Here is a 14770-nt window from a genome sequence, read left to right as displayed (position 1 = left end):
CTCACTCCGGAATGGACGCAGAAGGCTCGCTCAGGGATGACCCAGCTCTGAACAGCAGACCGATCTGGGAACCATAGAGGTGATGAGCAGTGACGGGGTCCGGTCAGTGTCGGGAATGTACCCAGGATACCTGCATCGGCCACTCAGCAGGTAAGAGGAGTGTCCGATCCTGCTTTCACGGTTTGTATCCGCAGAAGAGAGTTTTAAGTTTCAGGAGCAGGTGGGGGGAAGGCCGGGAATTGGGGTTTAAACAGGGATATTGACCAAATTGGTATCCCCAAACCGGGAGCTCCTCAGGGAAGCTCTTACTCCAAGGCCATTTTGCATAGAATGTCCTCAAACCGGAAGTGTTCTGAGTATGTGGTGTTAGAGGTCCTGTACTTATACCCATTTGAGCCATTAAAGTAGGCAAACCTCAAAGGAAAGTCTTTGTAGTACACAAGATCGTGCCTTTCCCTGCCCTGACTCCAGACTCACCACATGGGGTGGATACTTCTTTGTGTGGAGACAGGCACAGCCCTATTCAGGTGTCAGTGTCAACTCTTCCCACCACTCTAGCTCAGGAAGGCCCATCAGCGTGGTGATGGGCCATCAGGAAATGCAGGATACACCTCAGTTTCCTTTGTGTGAGTGTCTACAGTGAATTCACAAACAGCCCAACTGTCATCCTACCCAGATGTGTATTCAGAGACAGGTAGAGGCACAGAATGGTGAAAGTAAGAAAATGCCATCTTTGTAAAAGTAACAGCAAAAAGAGTTGCCCTAGCCGTCACATTCAAATGCTGTTAAAACAATTTAACAGACCACAGACCATACATTTTTGCGGGATTCTCTTCAGGGCGTGGACTGGTTTATCTGAGGAAAGAGGGGGTATGAATTATGAATAAGAAAGGACTCTGAACTTTCCAAGAGTTAAAGGTATGGGATAAAATCTGATCAAACAGAGAAATAGTTTTGGACGCTGTAGGCGCATAGAGCCAAGTTAGTATCTCCCAACATTTTCCTGCCCAGAATCCCCTGCAAACCTCATATTTAGCTAAAAAAATCATGTTTTCTTCAATTTCTATGTGGGAAAGTTGTGGGATCACCGTGCCCTTAACAAATTCCCACCAGGTCTCCCAATACAAATGGTGCCTCACTTGTGTGGGTAGGCTTAGTGCCAGCGACAGGAAAAGGCTCAAAACTTACTGTGGAGACTTCAAAATTATCGATCGCAAAACTACCTGGTTTTGTGAGGGAGTCACCTGCGTTATTGATCCTGGGCTCGCCGGCCATCTAAGGAAACCTATCAAACCCAGACAGTACTGAAAACTAGACACCCAGGGAAGTCAAGGGAGGTGTGGTTTGCATGGATCTCCAAAATTTTCCTACCCAGAATACCCTGCAAACCTCGAATTTAGGTAAAAAAATCATGTTTTCCTAAATTTTCTGTGTGGGAAAGTTATGGGATCACCAGGCCATTACAAATTTCCGACCACCCAGCATTCGTCCAAGTCTCCCATTATAAAGGGCTACTCACTTGTGTAGGTAGGCCTAGTGCCCGCAACAGGAAATGGTCCAAAATATACTGTGGAGACTTCAAAATTATCGATTGCAAAACTACCTGCTTTTGCAAGGGAGTCAGCAGCATTTTCGGTCCTGGGCCATCTAGGAAACCTACCAAACCCAGACATTTCTGAAAACTATACACCCAGGGGAGTCAAGGGAGGTGCCCCTTGAGTGGATCTCCCAACATTTTCCGACCCAGAATCCTCTGTAAACTTCAAATTTAGCTAAAAGTATCGTGTTTTCCTCACTTTTCTGTGTGGGAAAGTTGTGGGATCACCGGGCCATAATTTCCTACCAGCCAGCATTTGGTAGGATTGCCTAGATGGCTGGCGAGCCCGGGACCAAAAACGCTGGTGACCCCCTTGCAAATCCAAGAAGTTTGTGATAGATCGTTTTTATGTCTCCACAATACGTTTTGGGTCCTTCTCTGTTACTTGGCCCACCCACACAAGTGAGGTACCATTTTTATCGGGAGACCTAGGGAAATACTGGGTGGTAGTAAATTTTTGTCAGCCTGGTAATCCCACATATTTCCCACACAGAAATGTGAGGAAAATGTGATTTTGTCAGCTAAATTTGAGATTTGCAGGGGACTCTGGGTAGGAAAATGCTGGGTGATCCATGCAAACCACACCTCCCTAGACAACCCTGGGTGTCTAGTTTTCAGAAATTACTGGGTTTGGTAGGTTTCCCTAGATGGCCGCCGAGCCAGGGACCAAAAATTTAGGTGAATCCCTCCGAAAATCAGATTGTTTTGCAATCGATAATTTTGGTAAGAAAGTTGTCGTGGTCCGATGATCCCACAACTTTCTCACACAGAAAAGTGAGGAAAACTTTATTTTTATTAGCTAAATTTGAGTTTTGCAGGGGATTCTGGGTAGGAAAATGTTGGGAGATCCAAGCAAGCGACTCCTCTCTGGACACTCTGGGTCTATAATTTTCAGAATTATCTGGGTTTGGTATGTTTCCCTAGATGCCCGCCAAGCCCGGGACCAAAAACGCAGGTGTCTCCATTGCAAAACCAAGGGTCATATTAGCAAGAACCTCGTTAAAATTATCGCCGTTTTAGCGGCAGGAAACTGCCGCAAAAACGGCGATAATGGGCTTTCTAATATGCTTTATAGAATTCCAATAGAAGCCCAGATTGGATGTGCAGGACATCTAACCTGGGCTTCTATTGGGATTTGTTGGAACTGGGGGTCTCTAGTTTCTCTCTCTGCTTACGATCTTACTGCTTGTATTTGAATGCTTTTATAGATTTACCTAATAACGCTAGCATGGTTTTACTTGCTACTTGAAATAACGCTAGCATGGTTTTACTTGCTACTTGAAATGCTCCCCGTATTTGAAATGCTCCCATTTCCTCTCCCTGACGACTTCCAATTTATGGTTGTCGCGTTTACCCCTCGCCTCCCCCCCTCCTCGCCGCCTCGTACTTAATGACAGTGCGCCTCCCCGCTACGGCGTTTACTCCGTTCTCGTACCTTCCCGTTGTGTCGCTTTCTCCTTGCCGCTCCCACTCCCAGGGTCCTGCCCGACCTTCCCGGTCCTATACCTTTGCTCCCCGACCCTACTATGGCTCGCGGATCGCCCCGAAACCGGCCTCTCCCTCAGAGCCGACTCTCCGTCTGGGGCAGAGGAATGGACCTTGGCAACCGTGACGCTTCGCGAGCTGCCTCCTAAGGTCCATTCCTCCCCGCTGCTGGATAGAGTGGCTCGAGCACGCCCGTTGCTCTCTGAAGCTCCTGCCTCTTCGACCGACCGATCAGCTGTTCCTGCCTCTAAAGCCAATTCCTTTCCCCTACTTAGCGGAAATACCCATTACCTGAGGGCATATACCCTAGTAATTAACCCCAACCCTAAATAGGTCATTTAACCCTCAGTCCGACCACAAAAAAAAAAAAAAAAAAAAAAAAAAAAAAAAAAAAGCCTGATACAATAAATTGAACGTTAAAAGCCTAATACCATAAAAAAAAAAAAAAAAAACGCTTTACATTTAACTCTAACTTAACCTACCCTCATTTACCTATGTCTGACGTAGAATCAGACGATGCAGTGGCTAGCTCCCCTAACCACAATAGCGATGCCTTTAAAACCTTCCTACAGAGGGAGATGAGGACCTGTATGCTGGATACATTCAGGGAGGTCATATCCAATAAAAGATCACTTCTGTCTGACCCTCCATGTGATTCTAATTACTCTAAGCCCCAAAAGAAATCCAGACACTGCCCTAGCACTGATGGAGGTCGTGACACCTCGCACATCATGGGAGGTCCAAGCACCTCACAAGGTTTGGGAGGCCCTAGCGCCTCAAAAGGCAAGGTTGCCCCTCGCGGCACACTTGGGTTGGGTGTCCCTAGCGGCACAACGTTGACAGGTGTCCTAAGCGGCACATATACTGACAGTGCTCGTGTGGATCCTAGTTCTGATGAAGACGAGTTCTTCAATGAACCAGACGACGAGTTCGTGCTCGACCTCGATGAGGGAGACTTGGGCGACTTGGATCTCAACACATTTTCAGAGGCAGATTCCTCACCCTCTTCAAAGGACGCGGTCCTTGATCCCCTAGGTGGAGAAATGTTCTCCCCAACCAACATATCTCACCCCAACAGCTCTAGATGGTACCCACATGACCATGTTGCAAAGTTCGTGACTAAATGGCTCAGAAACTCTCTCGAGCTACACTCTCGCAACACTATGAGGTCCGAATGCCCCAGGCCTTACATTGAGGACAAGGTATGCCAAACCCCCAACCTAGACCCTGACCTCATAAAGTTCCTATTTAAATTAGGGAAGGACCCCAGGAGGGGCCTTGAGAGAGCTCTTAAAGCCTGCCAGGATCGCCTCCTCGACCTTTTAGGCCCCCTTACTAAAATTCTCGACCTAGCTGAAGAATCCCACATCTCCAACACTCCCCTGGATACTAGCCTAATCAGGGGATGGAGCCAAAGGGCAATTGTACTTCTGGGTAACGCAAATTCCTCACTCAACATCGAAAGAAGGAGGACCATCCTCAATAGAATAAACCCCAAACTCGGCGATCTCGCAGAGAAGGAGCCTTCCTCTAAGCCTAATGGCCTCCTCTTTGGAGAGGATATGATTAAAACGCTGGGTAAATATGTCGCGACCTTTACCGCTCTGGACAGAGCACAATCTAATATGAAAAGGGTTTTCCCTACAAACCTTTTTGGCCGGGCCGGAAGAAGGGGCCGCTCTTCCGGCCGTGGAAATTTTCGGCCCTTCCCGTCCGGAAGAGGAAGGGGTTCGAGCGGCAGAGGCTTCTACCCCTCCAACAATAGACAATACTACCCGCCTAGAGGAAGAGGTTCCCGAGGAAGAGGCTTCCCCCAACGTGGCGCCTCCAACAACGCTACCCAAGGTAAGTGCTCCTCTTCCTTCTTCCCCTCCCAAGGTCGGGGGCAGGCTCAAACACTTCCTTCACGTTTGGAAATCCCTAACGCAAGACCCCTGGGTTCTAGAAACAGTTCAAGGGTTCAAAATAGAATTCCTAGAGATCCCATACCAATACGTCACTCCGAACCCCCTGGTTCTTCCTCCAGAACACCTGCAAATCGTCAAAGAAGAGGTCTCCTCTATGTTAAAGAAGGGCGCCATAATAGAGGTACCTTGGTCTCAGAAAAACTTCGTAAGCACCCTCTTCCTTGTCGAGAAGAAGGACAAGGGTTGGCGCCCAGTAATAAACCTTCGAGAGGTAAACAAATACCTCGTCTATCGACACTTCAAGATGGAGGGCATCCATCTTCTCAGGGATCTCCTCCTTCAAGGAGACTGGTTAGTCAAATTGGACTTAAAGGATGCCTATTTCACCATACCCATGGCTGCAGAACATCAACCCTTTCTCCAATTCATCTGGGACAATCGCCTTTTTCAGTTCCAGGCCCTTCCTTTCGGCCTTTCATCCGCACCTTGGTGCTTCACCAAGGTCACGAGAACGATCGTCTCCACCCTGAGAACCAGAGGTATCCGTCTCATTATTTACCTAGACGACATCCTCATCATGTCCCAATCCCATTCGCAGTTACTAAAAGATCTCCAGGCCTCCATGAATCTCATAGAGGACCTCGGATTCATTATAAACAGGGAAAAGTCCATTCTTTCACCCTCCACTTCTCTGGAGTTCCTAGGCTTCACTGTGGACACCTCCAGCTGTCTCCTCCTACTCCCAAAAAAGAAGATCGCCAAAATCCGCAAGGAAATCAGATTCGTCCTGAAACAACAATCCCTCTCCCTCCGAGAACTGGCCAGACTTCTTGGCCTCCTCTCTTCCTCGATCCAAGCTATCTTCCCAGGCCCGCTGAACTACCGTGCCCTTCAGAGAGTGAAAGCCAATGCTCTCAGATCCGGCCTCTGGTACGGAGACCATGTCTCCCTGGACGAACAAGCCAGACTAGAACTTTCCTGGTGGCTGGACAATTTGGATGCGTGGAACGGAAGGGCTATCTTCGGTTCAACTCCGGATTTCGTTCTAGAGTCAGACGCCAGCCTTCACGGTTGGGGAGCACGCCTCCTCGACCAGGACACCGGTGGTGTCTGGACCCCCTCAGAATCTTCTCACCATATAAATTTCTTAGAGCTGACAGCTGGACTCTACGCCCTGATGAGTTTCAGACACTCTCTCCAGGGCAGATCCGTTCTCCTGAAAATGGACAACATCTCTGCAGTCTCTTATATCAATCGTCTCGGTGGCACGAGGTCTGCCGACCTATCAGACCTGGCCAAGAAACTTTGGATGTTCTGCCTAGAACACAAAATCTCCCTGAGGGCAGAATATCTCCCGGGGAAATCCAATATTTCAGCAGACTGGAACTCGAGGTTCCTTCTAGACTTCAGCGATTGGAAACTCGATACCTTTGTTTTCAACTTCCTTTTCCACTTCTGGGGTCCCTTCGACGTGGACCTCTTCGCAAGCCGGTTGACCTTTCAACTCCCCCAATACTTCAGCTGGATGCCAGACCCGGGTGCTCTGGCTGTGAACGCCTTCCTCCAGCCCTGGGCTCCCCTCTGCCCTTACGCCTTTCCCCCCTTTGCGATGATCCAAAGGGTTCTGCAGAAGGTGAGACAGGAACAATGCTCCTTGGTCCTGATAACCCCCTTCTGGCCGTCTCAAGCATGGTTCCCCACTGCTCTGGAACTTTCTTGCGACGTTCCCTTCCTGATTCCGGCTACTCAGGGACTCCTCCTAAACGCAAGCGGAGAAGATCACCACCTGGTTCTCTCAGGGAACCTGAACCTTCTTGCCTGGAAAGTGTCAGGCAATCTAACCAATTGTCTGGACTTTCGTCTTCGGCTCTCACCCTCCTTGGAGAATCTTGGGCACCTGGAACACACTACAGATATAATAACATCTGGAAGAAATGGTCTAGTTGGTGCTTGGAAAGGGACTTGGATCCCGTGGAAGCTCCTATCCCCAGTATAGTCAATTTTCTGGTGGAACTCTTCGACAGTGGTCTCTCCTATAGATCTATTAACTGTTTTAGATCTGCAATTTCAGCTGGACACTCTCTTGTCAATCATAAGACGGTAGGTAAAAATGTTATTATTTGTAGAGTTCTTAAAAGTATCAGACTTAAGAGACCTCCTAGACCTAAATATCAATCTGTTTGGGATGTCAAACTTTTGCTTGACCTTTTTTCCTCCTGGCCTGATAACTCCTTTCTTAATAGGAAATGTCTTTCTATTAAACTTGCCACTCTCTTGTGCCTGATTTCTTGTCGCAGGGTTTCCGATGTCAAAGCCTTGGATATTTCTTATAGATGTTATGACATGTTTGGTGTTAAATTCGAGATTCATAGGAGAACCAAGACTATGTCTGATTTCATTTCCTACCCTCGTTTTGATTTCTGCAAAAAACTTTGTGTTGTTAACTGCATGAAAGAATATGACTCTAGAATGAAGGACCTTCGCCCACCTGGTGCGAATCAGCTTCTTATCTCCTACGTCAAACCTTTTAAACCCATTTCATCTTGCTCCATTGCTAGATGGGTTAAATTGGCCATGAGCCTTGCTGGTATTGACCTTTCTAAATTCCAAGCTCACTCCCTAAGGAGTGCTATGTCCAGCAAGTCCTTTTGGTCTGGTGGTAAGTTGAATGTAATTCTAAACTGTGCTGACTGGTCTAATGCTTCTACCTTTGCACACCATTACTGCAAACCCATAGAACACGTCTCAGATGCTGTTCTTCAGGGCTACCAACATGCATAATGTAGCCTCCTGTCTTGTAATGAAATTGCGATTCTCCTATTAACATGACCAGAGAATCTGGATTTCATTAAAGACACGGAGGCTAACATTATCCCTCCCGTCCCTCCCTTGAGGGATGTGGAGAATTGACTTGTTTTTATTCTGCCTTTATTGATTCATGCCTTCTAACCTCATGCTTTCCTTGTTACTGCTTCTGTAGGTTACCTTGTGTCCTCTTTGACTCCTTCTATTTTCTTTCAGACAATTCTAACTGATGAATCTCCAGGGATTCTCCAGGTCTCTCCAGGGATCTTCCAAGTTTCTTCATTACCTCCTTCAAGTTCCGAGATGCATTCTTCGTTCCTTCTGTCGTTCAAGGCATTTAAAAGAGGCTGATCTCTCCTGGCACACGCCTCTTATAGTTACTGTGATGTCACCTGTTATTATTCTAAACCTTTGTGATGTAGGCGGCTGTGTGAGCTGCATTAAAAGGATTAATGCATAATGTTAGCCTCCGTGTCTTTAATGAAATCCAGATTCTCTGGTCATGTTAATAGGAGAATCGCAATTTGTTGGAACTGGGGGTCTCTAGTTGGCAGAGGTAGGTACCACTGTCCAAATAGGGACGCTTGCTTCTAGTCAGGGCAAGGAGATAACCCTCTGAGATAACCCCTGCTCACCCTCTAGGTAGCTTGGCACGAGCAGTCTAGGCTAACCAGAGGCAATGCGTAAAGTATTTGTACCAACACTCACAGTAACACAGTGAAAACACCACAAACTGACTCCACAACAGTTTAGAAAAATAAAGGTATTTTAATCTAAACTACACAAGACCAGAATGACAAAAACCCAACTTACACAGTTCAAGAATGTGGTTTCAAAAGAGTTCTTAAGGTTTGCGTTAAAATTCTTTACGTTGCGTTAGAATTCTCTACTGATGCGTGAAAAGTTCACAGTTGCGTCACGTTTACTCACAGTACCTTTTAGTTACAACAAAGTTCCAAAAGCAGAAGCTGGTGAGGTGGAAAACAAGCGATGCGTTGCTCCTGAGACCCTGGGGAGGCGATGTGACAGCCCCGCTGCAGCAGCGGGCGTGTTGCGGCGAATCCAGTCTGTAAGGGGAGGAAGGCCACTTGTATGGATTCCGGTGTGTAGGTTCCGTAGGAAGTCTGTTCTCGCAAAGGCACGATGCGACGATCTCGTAGGGGCTGCGACGATGCGCGCTCCAGCGGTGATCCTCTCTCTCGCAGCTCCTCGATGCGATGGTTCTGCGACGATGCTCGCAGCGACGTGATGCGGTCCGCAAGCAAGCGGTGCGGCGATCTCACCCAGCGACGACAGGCTCTGCGACGACACTCGCAGCGATGTTCGACTTTCCCGCACCGGTCTGGTACGTCCCGCAAACGAAGGATGTGACGGCTCTGGCAGCGGCGTCAGGCCCTGCGACGATCTCGACCTTCGTATCGGCGGGAAACTTCTCGCACTGTTGGGGATGCGCTCCGCAAGCGAGCGATGCGACACTTTTCAATTGCAAAAGTCTCTCAAGCTTAGTTTCAAGCTTCCCAGCACAGGTACAACTTCCAGAGGCCCCACAACTGGATCAAGCACTCTAGGAAGGACAGAACTCTCTCAGCAGAGTTCAGGGACGCTGGGGGTGAAGTCCTTTTGTTCCTGGAACTTCAGAACAGGGAGCCAGCTCTACTCAGGCCCTTGGAGATTCCTTCAAGACAGGGGACACAGCTCAACAGCAAAGTCCTTCCCCTCTCCTTGGCAGCAAAGCAACAGGTCAGTCCAGCAGAGCAACAGCAGGACAGTCTTCCTTCTTCAGTTTCAGCTTTTTCCTTGGCAGAGGTTCCTTCTTGATTCCAGGATGATCTAATTTTCTGTTGTCAGGGGTCCTGTACTTATACCCCTAAAGTCTTTGTTCTCTCTGTGTATGTGGGCCCTGAGCCCGGTCTGAACCAGTTCTGGGTGTTTCCTGAGTACTTTGTTTTGCTGTCTTCTTCCTTCCTTTCAGAGTGAGGGGCAGGGTCGTCAGCCGCCCAGCAGGAGGTGGAGCCAGCATTGTGGAAGGCAGGCACAGCCCTATTCAGGCCCAGGTGCTAACTCCTCCCATCACTCCAGTTGCAAATGCAGTCATTCAGCCTAGGGCTGACTCAGCCAGCCTCCTGAGGAATCCCCAGCCCATGTCACTCTCAAACCAGACAGTCAATACACAAACAGGCCCAGGCACACAGAGGGGTCAGACAAGAGAACAGCAACTTTCTAAAAGTGCCGTTCTCAAACACAGGATTTAAAAACAACCTTTCCTAAAAGATGTGTTATTAAATTCTGAGTTCAGGGATACTAGATACTTATGTCCCATCTTGTTCCTATGGGAAGAAATGCTGTTAACCACTGTAGCCAGCATTCCCCATGTTAACCTATGGAGCAAGATAGCCTTACAGTAGTGAAAAACGAAAATGGCTGCCCTTCACTACCAGAGCATGTCACCTGCACTAGTACATGCTCTACCTTTTACATACACTGCACCCTGCCCAGGGGGGTACCTTGGGCCTTCTATAGGGGTGACTGATGTGCACAAAAAGGGAAGGGTTAGGCCTGGTCAGTGGGGACACTGACCAGGAGGACATGGCAGTTCTAATCTGCACACAGGCACTGCAGTGTCAGGCCTGAGACATCATTTTAGGTCTACTCCTGTGGGTGGCACAATCAGTGCTGCAGGCCCACTAGTAGCATTTGTTATCACCAGCCTTGGCACACCAGTGCACTTTATTAGGGACTTCATGTTGATACAAATATGCCAAACATATATATCCAATCAGAATAGCCATTTACATAGGCAGCACTTACACTCTGGCACTGATCAGCAGTGGCAGAGTGTCCAAAGCATCTAAACCAGCAAAAACGAAATCCAGCACAGCATCAAAAATACAGGAGGTAGAGGCAAAAAGATTGGGGAAACCACGTCAAAGATGCCAGGTCTAACACGATTCTATAACGCATATTAGCAAGCCCATTATCGCCGTTTTAGCGGCAGTTTCCTGCCACTAAAACGGCGATAATTTTAACAAGGTTCATGCAAAAATGCCCCCAAGTCTTTTTGCGATCGATAATTTTGAAGTCTCCACTGTACATCTTGGGTAATCTCCTGTTGCAGACACTAGGCCTACCCACACAAGTGAGGTGCCATTTTTATCCGGAGACTTGGGGGAATGCTGGAGGGGTGGAAGTTTGTGGCTCCTCACAGATTTCAGAACTTTCCATCACAGAAATATTAGGAAAAAGTGTTTTTTTTTACAAAGTTTGAGGTTTGCAAGGGAATCTTAGTTAAAGAACCTGGGGAGAGCCACACACGTCACCCCATCCTGGATTCCTCTGGGTGTCTAGTTTAAAAAAATATACAGGTTTGCTAGGTTTGCATAGGTGACGGCTGAGCTAGCGTCCAAAATCCACAGTAAGGCAAATTGCGAAGAAAGGGCCAGTTTTCACTGGAAAAATATGATGTGCTCAAATTGTGTTTTTGGCCATTTCCGGTCGCCGTCAGTAGGCCTACCCACAAAAGTCAGGCACCGCTTTTATTGGGAGACTTTGGGAAACACAGAATAGTAGAACAAGTGGTATTACCTATTGACTTTATATACATTTCTGCCTTCCAATTGTAAGACGATGTGTAAAAAAGATGTCATTTTGAAAAAATGTCTTTAATTCACATGCTAGTACCCATACAATTTCGGAGATGTGCAAATAGCCACTGCTTCTAAACTCTATATTTTATTCCCATTTAGGAAATACATAGGTTTCCTTGATAGCTATTTTTCACTCTTTATTTTTTACCAAAGTAATTGCTCTTTACCCGATACACAATGAAAAACCATTGCAAGGTGCAACTCAATTATTGGCTCTGGGTAACTCAGATTCTTGTTGAACCTACAAGCCCCATATATCCCTACAACCAGAAGGGTCCATCAGATGTGACAGTATATTGCTTTAAAAAATCTGATATACCTACAAGAAGTTATAGGGGAAAACAATGGCACAATTGGCTGTTTTCTTAAACTCAGTATCAATATATTTTTTCAACTGTTAGTTTCTATAGGAAAACCTTGAAGGATTTACACAAATGACCCCCCTTGCTGAACTCAGACTTTTGTCTACCTTTTAGAAATGAATAGCTTTCTGTGACCCATAAATGTTTTACACCCATTTCTACCACTAACTGGAAGGAGGTTGAAAGCACACAAAATAGGAAAAATATATCCCAGTAAAATGCCAAAACAGTGTAGAACATTTTAGTTTTCTGACAAACGTCTACCTGTTTCTGAAAGCTAGGAAGAGGGTGATTTGGCACCACAAACCCTTTGTTGATACCATTTGCAGGTAAACAACCAGATGCTTTCTTCTGCAGCACTTTTTTCCTATTGTCCCCAAGTAAACCAAAATGTAGCTGTAGTTTGCCTAATTTCTCGGTAATCCACAAACCCTGGGTGCCTTTAGAATCGTCCTGATGTTGGAAGAAAAGGACGCTAATTTGGCGTGAATACCTTATGCGGACAAAAAGTTATCGGGCCTAAGCATGAACTAGCCCAAATAGCCCAAAAAAGGCTTAGCACAAGGGGAGGGAATGCATAGCAGCGAAAGAAAGGGAATTAAATTCCTTGGACCCCTGCAGCTGAGCAAACATTCACAAAATTGAAAGAGGTTTTTACTCATGTCCCCATTTTGAAACACCCATACCCATCTCAACACTTTGTTGTTGAAGCTGATGCATCACAAATAGCTATTAGGGGAATACTTTCCCAACGAGATACAACTACTGGATGTTTACATATAGTTCCTTTTTAGTCACACAAACTGAACTCTACTGAACAAAACTATTCTGTGAGAGACAAAGAACTTAATAAAAAAAGTTTGTGAAGAGTGTTGCCAGTATTTATTTGGAGCACTTCACCCTGTCACAGGTCTTACAGATTATCAGAATTTGCAGGTTTTTAAAATCAAGCAGAGCATGTCCATGAGACAACTACATTGGGCCCAATGCTTTAGTGACTTTGGTCTATGCAAAATAATTCCAAACAGGGAAAAACATAGGAAAGCTGATGCCCTGTCCCAGTTAGGATATGAGATTGGGGAAACATCCTGTGACCATCCCCTATCATAGCCAGGGAACATATTCTAGGGGCTATTTGTTCTGAAGACAACTACATTATTTATACAAGCTCATAATTCCAATAATATAGAGGAAATGGAACAAAAACACAAGAGTGTTAGAGTGCAAAACCTACTTTACATTCAGGGGGGTGTTGGTTATTCCCACGTTGGCCCTACAACAACAAGCCTTAGGATGGTGCCATGCTCATCTGCTCATAGGACATCCAGGATACAAAAAGACACTAGAGTTACTAAGGCAACAGTTTTGGTGGCCCAATATGGCAACAGACACTAAGCAATACATTCAGAAATGCCATGTATGTGCACAAAGCAAAAACGTTACCATCATGCTCCTATTGGTTTATTGACTCCAAAACCCACTCCCCCTGGTCCATGGCATGCTATTTCCATGAATTTCATAGTGGAGCTGCTAAAAACGCCACAGGGTTTACAGTCATATTAGTGGTGGTGTACATGCTGACATAAATGTCCCATGTTATCCCTATGAAAGGACTCCCTACATATAATGAGTTGGCCTTGGTATTTGTACAACACATAGTTAGGTTACAAGGCCTCCCTTCAGGGCCGCCAGTTTATTTCTTAATCTTTTAAGGGGCTGGGCACTCTATTGCCAATAGACATTTGTTTTTTTTCTGGCCATCATCCGCAAACTGCCGGTCAAAATGAGATAATTAACCAATGCCTTGAGCAATATTTAAGGTGTCAGTTACTGCATTTCTCATTAGATTGGGATACATTTTTATGGCCTGCTAAATTTGCTTTTAACGATGGCATACATTCCTCTATTGATTTCTCACCTTTCTAGTGCATTTTTGGATTCCAACCACGCTTCTTGCTTTCACCTCCTTCTGTTTCTACCCCTAGTCCTGCTGCTCTGGAGTTTATTAACCACATACATGATATACAGAGAAACATCGCTACCCTTATTCGGGAGTGGCTCCTCCATGTGGACAGAGGAGCGTCGCTCCATGTGGGCAGAAGAACGTCGGCCCACTGCTTTCTCACAGTGTTAGAAGCAGAAACATAAAATGGCATAATAAATACCATTTTATGTTTCTGCTTCTCGCATTGCGAGAAAGCAGAAGGGTTTGGTTGGGGGTGGGCGGGTTTGCTCGAGAGCAGGGGAGGAGTGGCTAGCCCAATGCTGCGGGCCCTGACTGTTTGGTTGCCCCTCTGAGGCCGACCAAACCAGTCCTCTGCACTCTCCCTTTTCTCCATGTAGGAGCCTACCTGGAGAAAATGGCCTGCCCATAGACGCCTGTGTGGTCGGCCATTGCAGCGTTGTGGTTTGGTTAGGGGAGGGGAGGGGAGAGAGGCTGCCTGCTTCCTGTTCATGCGGAAGCAAGAAAGCAGAAGCAGACCCAGCAGTGAAGAAGCGGGACCCGTTGAGGTAATTAAAAATATATATTTTTAATTATTTAATACCCCCTCCCCGCGCGGTCCCCCTTCCCTCGCGACCACTGGCCTGTTCCCCCCTGCACGCCATCCGCGCCCGCCCCCCTACCCATGAGCCCTGCCAGCTGCGACTGCCTTACTGGCCTGATGGCCCTCCCTGCACACCCATCAGCCATAGGCCTATACTTCCAGGCAAGGCTCTTTTCCACCCACCCCCCTTGTACCACTTGCACGCCTCCAGAGCCCCCAACACCGCACCCCATATTCCCAACACTTGCCTTGTCCTCGTCATACCATGCATGCCACGGTTCCTGCCACGTGCCACCTGTAAGCTGCCCTATCCTTCATGGGTGAGCACTGGGAATAAAGCCAGCTGTGTAGTCCACAGGGAGGGCAACTTCAGTTCATCGAAGTCGGGTAAAGTCAAGTCTGAAAACTTCATCTGTCTTCACGG

The sequence above is a fragment of the Lissotriton helveticus genome, chromosome 1_1 (genome assembly GCF_964261635.1).
Source record: "Lissotriton helveticus chromosome 1_1, aLisHel1.1, whole genome shotgun sequence".
Taxonomy (NCBI): domain Eukaryota; kingdom Metazoa; phylum Chordata; class Amphibia; order Caudata; family Salamandridae; genus Lissotriton; species Lissotriton helveticus.
The sequence above is the reverse complement of the archived record's forward strand: the minus strand, read 5'-3'. Positions refer to the sequence as shown.